A 12,298-nucleotide genomic window follows, 5' to 3' on the forward strand; every position below is an offset into this window, starting at 1 on the left:
ATTGCCCCTAACTTGTGACCCAAGACAAACTGAGATGTTCAACATTCTTTGGAAACAGTAGTTTTCTTATCCCTTTGCCCATTCTGTGTCTTATTTCATACAAAATTATTTGAGCATTTCTTTTTGTCCCAATGCCCACAATTCACATCTCACATCCCACACCTTCCTACCTCTCTACTCAAGCGTTTGCTTAAAAAAAAAAAAATGTACTTTTAAAGAAATTACCTAATCACAAATAAGATTTTGTCTTTGAACCCAAAACTTTTTATTTTAAACTGACATGAAACTTGTTTTAAAGTTTTGTTTTAATCACCATTTACTAAAACACCTTTTGTCAACTTGGGAGTTCGTGGCTCTTTTTCCTTTCTTTTTGTATTTTTTTTGGTGGTACTGGGATTTGAACCCAAGAACCCAGGACCTTGCACAGGCCAGGCAACCACTGAATTACATCCTAGTCCTTTTTATTTGTTTTTTATTTTGTTTGAGACAGTCTCACTAAATTGCCCAGGTTGGCCTTTAACTTGCCATCTTCCTACCTCAGCCAGGATTAGATTATGCCCACCAAACCCAGTTTAGAGTTTGTGTTATAATAATTATTTTAAAATTCTTGCATCAAGTAACATAATCTGAAGTTAGTTGAAATGTGCCACAAAATACCTTGGTAGAATAAGGAGGGAGAAAGAAAGGGAGAGAGAAATTAATTATTAGCAAATTGACAAGTCTCTTTTTTTCTGATAAATTTCTGTTTCCTTGATCAGTGGTTTTTAGAATATTTAGGTGTGGAATTTAGTTTTTGAGCAACGTCTTAGGGAGGACCCCAGTAAATGACAAAATGTGGCTTCACTGATTTAGTTTGAAGCAAAAGACCATTGCTCTTAATTCCAATGGCCTCTGAGCACCAGCCTGGAGCATACTATGCAGCTGTGTCTTTGATGATAACTTACTGTGACCTAACAGAACTTCTTTGGTTTATAACTGAAACACATCTCACCACTGGGCAAATACAAGCTTAAGTTTATATTACATAAATATAGCCTTCAAAATGACAAGAGAAAAAAGTAATTATTTTTTAAAAAGTGATTTTCCATTTTTTACATTTCAAATGTAGTCTTAAGGGAAATTTTTTAAATGATAGAGATTTTTCTACAGTGCATTATCATTTTAAAGTGATTTCATAATGAAAAGGAAAACATTTTTATTTCATAAATTTCAGATTCATAGATGGAATGTATTATTGATAGCATTCTTAAGAAGTTACTCGGAACAACTGGACATGGTAGCACACACCTATAATTCCTGCTGCTCAAGAGGATGAGGCAGGCCCATTCCAAGATCAGGCCCTGTCTTAGCAACTTAGAAAACCCTGTCTCAAAATAAACATTAAAAAAGGCTGAGGATGTAGCTCGTGGCAGAGTATTCTGGATTCAGTCCTCAGTAACTTCCCACCACACACCAAAAGTAGAACAGATAAGTCAATATAAATCCAAATCTTCATATATTTCATCCTTAAACATAAAAGGATGTCCCCCCTGAATAAAAGCCAATTTTCTGCTTTCTTACAAATTTGCCAATAATTATTTCTACTGTTTAGAATAAATCTAAATGGAGACATCACTGAGATCTTTAAAAACCCATTTAAATTAAGAAAAAGGTTTGAGTTGGATTTTTCAGCGAGTATTTAAGGAAAATTTTTACAAACTTGAAACTGTCTAATTCTTTCCTCATGGGTAATTGTTATATTTTTAAGTTATGAAATAAGGAATTTCCTAAAATCACACTATTTGAATATGTCATTTGTCACACATTTAAAAGCATAACCTTCTCCAATCAGTTATCTTATTTTCCTTTCTAAAAATAACTAGATGACTATTTGGTAATCTGGTTAAAAAAAGAAAAGATACCAATTTTTAAACACTCCCTCATGTACGTACTTCATTTTTTTTCTGTATTTTTATTGGTTCATTATAATTATACATAACAGTGGGATTCATTGTTACTATATTCATACATGTATATGAATGATATCACAATATGTTACCAATATTCTTAGTTTTTAATTTAAAAAAATTAATTTTAGTCAAATTCTAGCACAGCTCTCATTTCATATATTTTTGGAATGCTGAAAATTGAACCCAGGGCCTTGAGCTTGTGGGTAAAGACTACCATTGAGTTATAACACCCACCTACCTCACCCTACCTTCTGCCCAGAAATAATTAATAGTTTCAACACCCCTGTTTTGTCTTTTTTATTTTTTGAGTTATGGAGAATGAACCCAAGAATGTTCCATCACTAGGCTGCATCCCCAGTCTTTTTTGTCATGTATTTGTTTTACCATGAGATAGTTTCTTACTAAGTTACTCAGGTTGGCCTCCAGCTTGTGATCTTCCTGCATAAGCCTCCAAAGTAGACAGCTTTACAGGTATGTGCCACCTCATCTGAGTGCATTTTATGTTTTCACAGGATTTATCACTATGTAAAATATTGTACATATTTAATGATTTACTTGTTTATTGCCTGCATTTATTTACTTATCATCCAAAAAAAATTTCCCCCTTTCTTCCTTCCTCTCTTTTCCCCCACAACCACTCCTGTACTGGGGATCAAACCCAGAGTTGCTCTACCACTGAGCTACATCCCAGCCCTTTTTACTTTTCAGTTTAAGGCAGTTGCCTAGGCTAGCCTCAAACTTGGCTCCTGCCCTGCCTCAGCCTTCTGAGTTCCTGGAGTTACAGGTGAGCACCACCACAGCTAGCTCAAAAAAAAAAAAAAAAAAAAAAAAAAGGCTCAAAGAATATTGTTAGATTTTTACAGAATCTAAAATAGTTTTTAAATATTTTTGAGGTCTTTGCTTTATAACAAGTAATGTGAAAACATTGTTCAGATGTATACTATATGCTTTTCATTGTTATTTTACCAATAATAATTTCAAAAGCAGCATCTGTGACATGGCCAAAAGAGAGAAGACCAAAATTTTGCTGTCATATTTAAAAGTCAGTTAGCTCAGGCTTTACATATATAAGTACTATAAGTCACACTCTGAAAAGATTAATAATTGAAAAAGTATTTTGTTTTTTATACCAGAAAAAAAATTTGTCCAGCTGTCCTCTAAAGCCACATATGTACATACTTTTTCAAAAGATTAGTGGTAATCTATAACCTTTGTGTTCATTCAATTCCTGCCAAGAAAAAGAAAATATCTTTGAAAAATTATTTCAGGAGCCAATGTGCTTAATGGAGTAAAGTTGATGATCAAGGTAATATCTTTTCTATGTTAGCCACTATGGTAACAATTCTTTATGCATTATTTTGTATAGTTTTTACAGACTTATGAGATATATTATTATTGCTGGTATTTTTCCTATTTCAGTTTAAAAAACAGAAGCTTAGTTCAATTTGGGGTTTTAATTTTGACTTGAATTTTCAACTAAAAATAGCAATGTCAGAAAAATGACCCATCACTTCTCATGCATGCTACTCTGGGTATTAATTTAAGTCTCCTCTTATCAAGATTTAGTGAAGGCAAGTTTTTTTTTTTTTAAAGTAGTACCACAATCTTTTTTAATGAAAACTGTTTTTATCTTGTTTTTCAAGGTATACCTAAAGATTTATGATACCAAGAATTGGCAAGAACTCAAAATGGTGTGCTTATAGGTACCCAAAGTTACAGTTCAGTAAACTTAAAGCAACAGCCACATACAAGGCACTCTTTTGTAACAGGGATAAGAAAAAATAAAAATAAAAAAGTTGAAAATGTAGTGTGCTAAAGCAAAATTAAAATGGAGATGGACCATGAAGTCTTTTTCTGAGCACACAAAGTAAAACTTGAAAAATAGCCTCAATGTAGCTTAAATTACAAATAGAAATGAAATCTTCCCTTGGGTCATAACTGCAAATAAGAAAAAAAATTACCTTGGGTCATTTCTGATAAATACTTATATTAAAAAGAAATAAAAGAACCCCCACCATTCATAACTAGCCAACCAACATGATGATGTGACTAGGGATTTTCCAACAAAGAATCCAAATAATTTATTTTTCTTCTGCATTTTCCTAGTGAATACTTGCCTCTGACCTTTGGTCATTGGAAGGCTACTCTTTTGTCAGGTTTCCCAGTTCATGAACTGTTTCTCAATAACCTCTCTAAAACTCTAATGTTCCTCAGATATTTGTTTAAGTTCCAATCTCTAAAAAGAGAGTTTAATGGCTAAAAATAAAGCAGCCCACCACTTTTACCCCTTGTACACTTTACCCTCCTGTTATGGTTTAGATATGAAATGTCCCCCCATCCCATGTGTTAAAAACTTTGCCCCCAAGGCAGCAAAATTCAGAAGTAAGATCTTTGGGGGTTATTCGATCATGAGGGCTGTAACTTCATCAAGGGACTATTGGAAGATGGTGGAAACTGAGGAGGCTGAATTAGAGGACGTGGATCCTTGGGATGATGACCTTGGAGAGGAGTCAGTCAATCTCAGTTTATCTCCCTCTCTCACTCCCTCTCCCTCTCCCTCTCTATTTCTCTCTCTGTCTCCTTCCCAGACCTATGTTGTAAGTAGCTTTGCTCTGCTGCATTCTTGCCACCAAGATGTTCTGCCTTATCATAAGCCTAAAAACAACAGAGCCAGGTGATCATGGACTAAAGCCATGAGACAAAATAAATATCTCCTCCTTTTAAGTTGGTTTTCTCAGGTATTTTGTCACAGTAACAGAAAGCTAATTAAAATACCCCGTCCACTTTTAATTATTCAATTCATTACCACTATGGAGACCAGAGCTGGAGTATAATTCTATGTTAAGGGGCTGTGAGAATGCCATTCGAGGTAAAATCAGGGGAGAAACTAAGCAGAGCTTTCCAAACAGTATACTGCAAATGGTACACCAGCCCACTATTGGCCAGCATCCTTGCTTGTCCCAATGAGCTGTGAAAAGTATTTCATGTGAATGCTATGGAGGAAAAATGTTGGGAATTTTTGTACTTTAAGGCAGTGATAAACAAAATAATTTTCCTTGTTAATCATATCCTATAGAAAGTATGTGGTATATTTACCTATTTTCATTAAAATAGATTATAAAATTATGTTTTTCCTTGAAACATCTCTGAGTTTTAATTTAGATCTACCTTTATCACTTCATGAGTTAGTAAAGGTAAATAATTTTAAACAGAAATATTTATGATTTTTTTCTTAATTCAAAGCAATAGTATGATAAAGTTGACTTTCGAGAATAACCATCTTATATACTATTTCTTGTCATATAGGCAAACCAATTTACAGGGAAGTCAGAATGATTTTGCATAGCATGAGTCACTTGAAATAGTCTTTAAAATGCAACATGATTTTTAAGTGCTAGAAACATAGTTCGGATACTTTTTATTTTTCATCTGTGGAAATAAATATTCAAGGGCACTTGCTCTCAGTAAGAATTTTTATTTAGTTTATAGAGGACCATAGGCAAAACTGGCAGCAAGTTTCCACTTTGAATTGTTTCACAAACTATTTAACGTTTCAGACAGTTCTAATAGGATTCCAGTTCAGCTGCAGAGATGTTTAGCCAAGCCAGTTGGCTGTATCTAGAGTTAATTAGAACTCAGACTTGTGCAAATAACAGATGTATTCATCTGTATTTATTTTGTAAGGCTAAGTTACTTTGTGACTGAAAAGTTGGAACATGAAGAAAGCAATGTCTGTTTACTCATTTTATGAGCAGTCTTTTCTATTCTATGGCATAGGTAACATAATCAGCTGATTATATGGGCTTGATTTTTAGTCAATTTATAGGTTTGTGGTCTCATGGTAAATAAAGAAGGTGAGACTTAACACAAGTCCACCATTCATAATTTAAATCCATTTATTGTAGATATCAACTTTAATCGAAATGTCTGAGTGGGAATTTACACTTGAATTCACAAAGAAGCAGAAATTTATGATTTTTTTCTTTCAGACTGAAGATATTTAAAAGATTTATATTAAGGCCAGGCATGATGGCTCATGCCTGTAATCTCAGAGACTCAGGAGGCTGAGACAGGAGGATCAAAATTTTGAGGTCAGTTTCAGCTAAACTTAATGAGATCCTGTCTCAAAAATCAAACAGCTGGGAAGTAACTCATTGGTACCCCAGTAGTGGGGAGATATATACACACATACACACACGTGCACAGTTACAACCATTTTCACAGCTGTTACAAATTTTATATATATATATATATGTATATATAATATGTATATATATATATATACACACACACACACATATACACACACACATATATATATATATATATAGTGGTTTATATGTATATTATATATATATAATATATGCACTCTTTTGGCAGGAAACTAACTATAGCCTCATTGGAGACCAATTTGTCACCATCACTTAATTTAAACATACATTGCCTAGACCTAGCAACTCCTTTGGGAATTTTTCTTTTTGGAATATTAATATGAATAAATTAATGAAGTAAGGATTTTGAATGTTAACATATTAGATTGAATACTCACTACCATATATATTCTTCCAAACCCAAATAAATTTAGAAATAGAAGGAATAGCTCTTATCCAAAGGGAATTCTTGATTAACTAAAAACCAAAGAAATGTCTGAAATAGAAGAAAAGAAAAAGAGGGATTGTATTAAAGGAGAACATAGCATCTCTGTACAGAATAATATTGTTCTAAAGACGGAAGCAAAGAGGCAGGTTGGGGAGCAGCAGAGAGCACAAGGGAAACTCAAGGGGATCATCTCTTGGGGTAAAACGATGGGAGCAGTACAAAACAAAACAATTCCAAAATATAGAAAGCACACTGAGAAATCAACAAATAGGCAATATATCCAGGAGACTGACTTCTTCCTCTGAAAAGTTCAGAATATTGAAGATCTGAGTAAAAACTAAAAATCATCTTTGATCCAATAGTCATGTATGAAGATATATAACCCAAACCAGAGAGTACACATTCTTTTAAAACACCTAAAATTTTGTCAGACCATTACTTTATACTAGTTCATCACTATAATGTATATTACTAATATATACTAAGATATATAAGATTATATTACTATATATTATTACATAGGTAACTTGCATTCATCTGAATGAAATACAAGTAGGTATCAACAAAATAAGTATATAAATAAACTTTTGTAGAGCTGGAAATTTAATGTATAACTCAAAGCAAAGAGGAGAATGAAATGAAGATCATTGAGTCTTGAAGGCTTCTGAGGGCATTCCATTTCAAAACCTTCAGATACAGCCACATTTAGTAGGGCTGGGGTTGTGGCTCAGTGGGAGAATGCTTGCCTAGTGTGTGTGAGGCCCTGAGTTTGATCCTCAGCACCACATAATAAATAAATAAATAAAACAATGGTATTGTGTCCAACTACAACAATATAAATATCTAAAAAACTTTTTAGTAAAAAAAAAAAAAAGGATTGAGAAGAAGTAACTTTTATTTCCTGCTCACAAAACTAGAAAAAGAGATGCCTGCTTAGGGCATTCGAGAATAACCACACCGCATTTTTTAAAGGTGAATAAAAATTAGGAATATTTTTATGATTTTTGTATCTAACAGTTACATTAGTTATATAGCAGGTTAGCTACTGTACCAAACTATCCCAGTATATCCGTGGTTTGTCATCAAAAAAGGTTAGTTCTCACTTGTGTCCCAATTCTAAACTGATTATTTTGTTTGCTGAATGTGGTCTCCTAGCAAGTGCATGATCTTTTCACCCCTTAACTAGTGCCCTAGTTACCTCTGGTGAAGTTTAAAAAGCAAAGCATGTGAAAGATCTTGGGAGATGGGGGGCATTTAAGGTTTCTTTCTCAGACTAGCATGAAACACGAATCTAGCCAGTTGCATCCAGAATACTGCCCAGAAAGCTGGGTCCCCAGAACTCTACTGCCTGTGCTGTTTAATCTCAGGACCAATGGCTGGGCTTGCCAGACTCTGACATAGCTCAACTGAGCATGGGCTAAAGAAATGACAGGCTCCGCAGATCCATGCCTAAACAAAGTATAAGATGTGTGGGATGTGGTCCAAATAGTAAGTTAGGACACAAGGAAAAGAGATCTAGAGTAAATCTTGTGATAGAAAAGGAATAGATAAGAGAAAAATATCTAAAATGATAGACTCCAGTTTTCCTGGAGGAGAAATTTCTCATATTGAAAAGACCCCATCTATCTAAAAGTATTAAAAACAAACAATAAAATCCACTTCTTTGAAGTGTCTACTAGGAGTTTTATAATGGCAGGTTATGGATCTTGATGTGTTTTAATGCAGATAGAAATCTCTGCTACCCCTTCTCCATTGTTCCCAATTCTTTCTTCTTTCTCCAACTTTCTTCCCTGTCACTTGACAGGCACAACAGTTTTTGTTTTGAAACTCAGGAAAGAAGAATGAGATCTGGTAAGACTGGTCATGTGTGTCTTACATATGTATGTATGTATGCATGTATGCATTTCAAGGACTTGGCATTCATGATTGTGGGGGTTGGCCCTACAGGTCCATAGGAGATATCAGGAAGGAAGGTCATCAAGGAATGAAGGAATCAAATTCCCTCAGGAGGAATCAAAGTCCATAATTGAAACTACTGTTCATAGGTGTTATTTCTTCTTGAAAAATCTCAGTCCAGTTTTTAAAACCCTCCCAAAGATTAAGTCAGTCCTACTCAGATTATCCAGTAATATGTTTCTTACTTAAGATTTAGAGCTTTGTTACAATTTCCAAATGCCATTCAACAACCCCTATTAGTGTTTAATTGAATAAGTGGGGACTGTTGCCTAGTCAAGTTGATTGAGCAATGAAGCTATTACCCTTGGCACATGTTTACAACTCCTTAAACCACATTCAGTTTCTAAGTACAGATGATGAAAAAAAAAATTATGCCTTCCCCTAACATGACAGAAAACTTTATCCATTAGTACTGAAAGCATACTAATCCTTTACCCAGAAAAGGACGCAAAATCCTTGGGTGGTGTTTTCTTCCCTTTTGGTATCCTACAATATAAATGCTAAGATAAAATATCAACAATAATTGAGAAAAAATACAGGTAACTCACATGACAAAATTATATCCTCAAAAGCTCTGGAAAAGCCTGACACGGTGGTGCATAGCTCAGGAAGCTGAGACAGGAGTTCAAAGCCAGCCTCAGAAAAGCTAGGTGTTAAGCAACTCAGTGAGACCATGTCTCTAAGAAAAATGTAAAATAGGGCTGGGGATGTGGCTCAGTGGTTGAGTGCCCCTGAGTTCATCCCCAGTACCAAATAAATAAATAAATAAATAAACCCTCTGGAAAAGCGATAGTACTTTAATGTTTAAAAGCAGCAGCCTTTCTTTTTCAGGGATAAAAATTCTTAAAGAGTTTAAATCAAAACTTCAGTCTCATTCTGACTTTAAAGTTTCTCCACAACTCCAGATCAGGCGTTATCTCTTGGGTCACAAATAAGCAGAAGATAGATGGTCTCTCCATGTAATTCTTGATCTACTTCTTCCCTTTCTGTTTTCTGGATGTGGGGTGTAAATATGTAAGGAAAAGTAATTAGAGGGGGAAAGGCTCAGGTGTTTTTATTTAGGGGGTAGTATTTTAATTCCTATTGAGTTATAAAGAGTGACCCTCAAGCTTTCCCTTGTAGCAAGGAACCACATTGGCTCCTTTGTGGAGGGCATCTGCAAGGTCTTCAAGGACTCTGCCATAAGGACCTACATATTGCACTGTTCTCTGTAGTTTCAGCACAGAGCCTTTCTCCTAAAGTTCCTTTGTCCCTGTAAGCAGCTTCTTATATAGATCATGTTGCAGTAGTGACCTTATATAACTATGTGACCTGGGGGAATTTACTGTGAGCTAAGTGGTCAAACCAAATTCAGAAAGGATGCATACCCATTTTAAAATTATAAATAATAATAATAAAGTAAAATTAAAACCATTATTATATGGTTTTAATAATGATAATTATTATTATTTATAATTTCTACTTTTCTATAATAACTAAATATAATTTAAATAAATAGTATACTGAACCAGGTACATATCATAATTGTTCCAGAGAAAGACTTTTGAGGGTGTTTAGGAAAAAAAATTTAAGGGATAGTAGTATAGTTCATTGGTACAGCACTTGCATAACATGCACAGGCCCTGGATTTGATCTCTAACTCTACAAAAAGAAAACTATACCTTATGTTTATTTAACCATACATATCATTCAATTGCAGTGTGAGCAAGACAGTCACTAAAACAACTTTATAATTGCTAATAATTGCATTGATAAGTGATCCAAATGTGCTGTATAGGCAGGTTATTTTTATTTTGCAGAGAAATACCTAATAATTCACTTAAACTTAGGTTTTACAATTAGTCATATATATAAATATATATATGTATACATATATATATGTATACATATATATATATACATATATTTATATTACATAAAACATTGCTATTATAAAATCTACTTTCTAGGTTGAAGACAGTTTAGTCTTTTTTCTTCCCTATTAGTGATTTTCAGGGAGCAAGAATGCTATATATATTGGCTAGACAACTGAAGATTATGGAAAAGCAATATGACATTGCTTTTCAATATTTACATGAAGTATGCTTGTTGAAATGAATGTGCCATTTATGAAGTACATATAAATAATGTAGGTGGATTGTGCTGACACTGTAAAGGTGATTATGGTGTTTGGATTTATGTGAGTTCCAAGAACAAAGCAGCTATGGGGCTAATAAATCAGTTGCCTTTTGTGTGAATGGCTTCTTTATGTATCAGTCTTCTATCTGTTGGGACTCTTAGATTCTAGTGTCACAATTCCTCACAAAGATAATATCATGCCTTCCTATAGTGGAGACTTCTGGCCATGGGCTGAGAGTATAGATGGGGGAGGAAATTGGAGGCTTAACAAAAGAGTTTAAGGGGATTGGTACTGTCAAACTTAAATATGCATAAGAATCTCCCAAGATGTTGATAAAACTCAGATTCTCAATATGTCTAAGATAGGATTTGAGATGTCTCTCCTTCCTTATAAAGGAAAGGTCATGTGAAGACATATCAATAAGTCATCAGTCTGCAAACTAGAAAGCAATCTTGCCACAACTCAAATCAGTTGGCACCTTAATCTGGAACTTCCCAGCCACCAGAACCCTGAAAATAAATTTCTATCGTTTAAGCCCCCCAAATAGAGTATTTTTTGATAGCCTGAGCAGACTAACAGAACAAAAGAGAACAAGAAGCTGAGGGTGGATGAAAGAACTCTGTGGATTTTGTTGAAACTTTGGCATTAAGAGACTACATATTGAGACTGCATTGACAAGAGGATGCCAGATATTGATGTCAAGATATATTATGTCACCTTGGGAATGAGTGGCTAAATGAAGGTGGAGAACAAGGTTTTGGGAAGAGATGAGCTTAAAAAACTTAGAGGCCCACATTTTACAGGGACTATTCATGTTCTCATCAAAGATCAAAATAGAGTTGCAGAAACTGACAATGAGTCTGAAACTAAAAAAAAAAAAAATATAATGATTTTTATAAATGATGATACATTCAAAGCTGCAAGATTTAGAACCAGAAGATAATAACAATTATGATAAAAACATGACAGATACCTTTGGTTGAATACTGTATACTATAAGTTTTCTATAAACATTCTTTATCCCCAGCACTGAATGGAAGGAGTTATCATCACTATTTACAAATTAATAATTAATACAGTGCTTGCCTATGCACGAGGCCCAGGATTTGATTCCCAGCCTCACCAAAAGAAAAGAAAGGAAAGAAGCTAGCTGGGAAAGGTCATCCATACCTGTAGTCATAGCTACTCAGGTGGTGAAGCTAGATATTTGTGCAAGCCTTTGCAACAAAGTGAAAACTCATCTCAAAAAATAGATAGATAGATAGATAAGAACACTATCCAGCACTCAGAAATGTTAATTAACTTTCTAAAGTCACACAATTAGTAAGTAGGTATACTTGGATTTTTAACACTAATTCTTGTGAATCTAAACCCTCATAGGATGGGCTACTTATTTAAAAAATTTTTTTCTTCAACGTTTTTAATACCTAGAAGTAGAAGCAAGAAACCATTTTCAACAGCTTTGTCTTCTCAAAAATAAACAGAAGCTAAAGGTAGAACTGCCAACCTCTTCTATTTACTTAATATACACCCTCTTCATATGACCACACACCTCAAAGTATGTGAAATGATACACAGTAGGTTTCCCAGACTTAAGGCATAAATATTCCACCTTCATGCCTGTCATTTCCCTTATTCCCAGTCATAGATTCTACTTACTTCAGTTTTCTTATAA

The sequence above is a fragment of the Marmota monax genome, unplaced genomic scaffold (assembly GCF_021218885.2).
Source record: "Marmota monax isolate L192 unplaced genomic scaffold, Marmota_monax_Labrador192_F-V1.1 WCK01_AAM20220418_F8-fsc00027, whole genome shotgun sequence".
In the NCBI taxonomy this organism is placed as follows: domain Eukaryota; kingdom Metazoa; phylum Chordata; class Mammalia; order Rodentia; family Sciuridae; genus Marmota; species Marmota monax.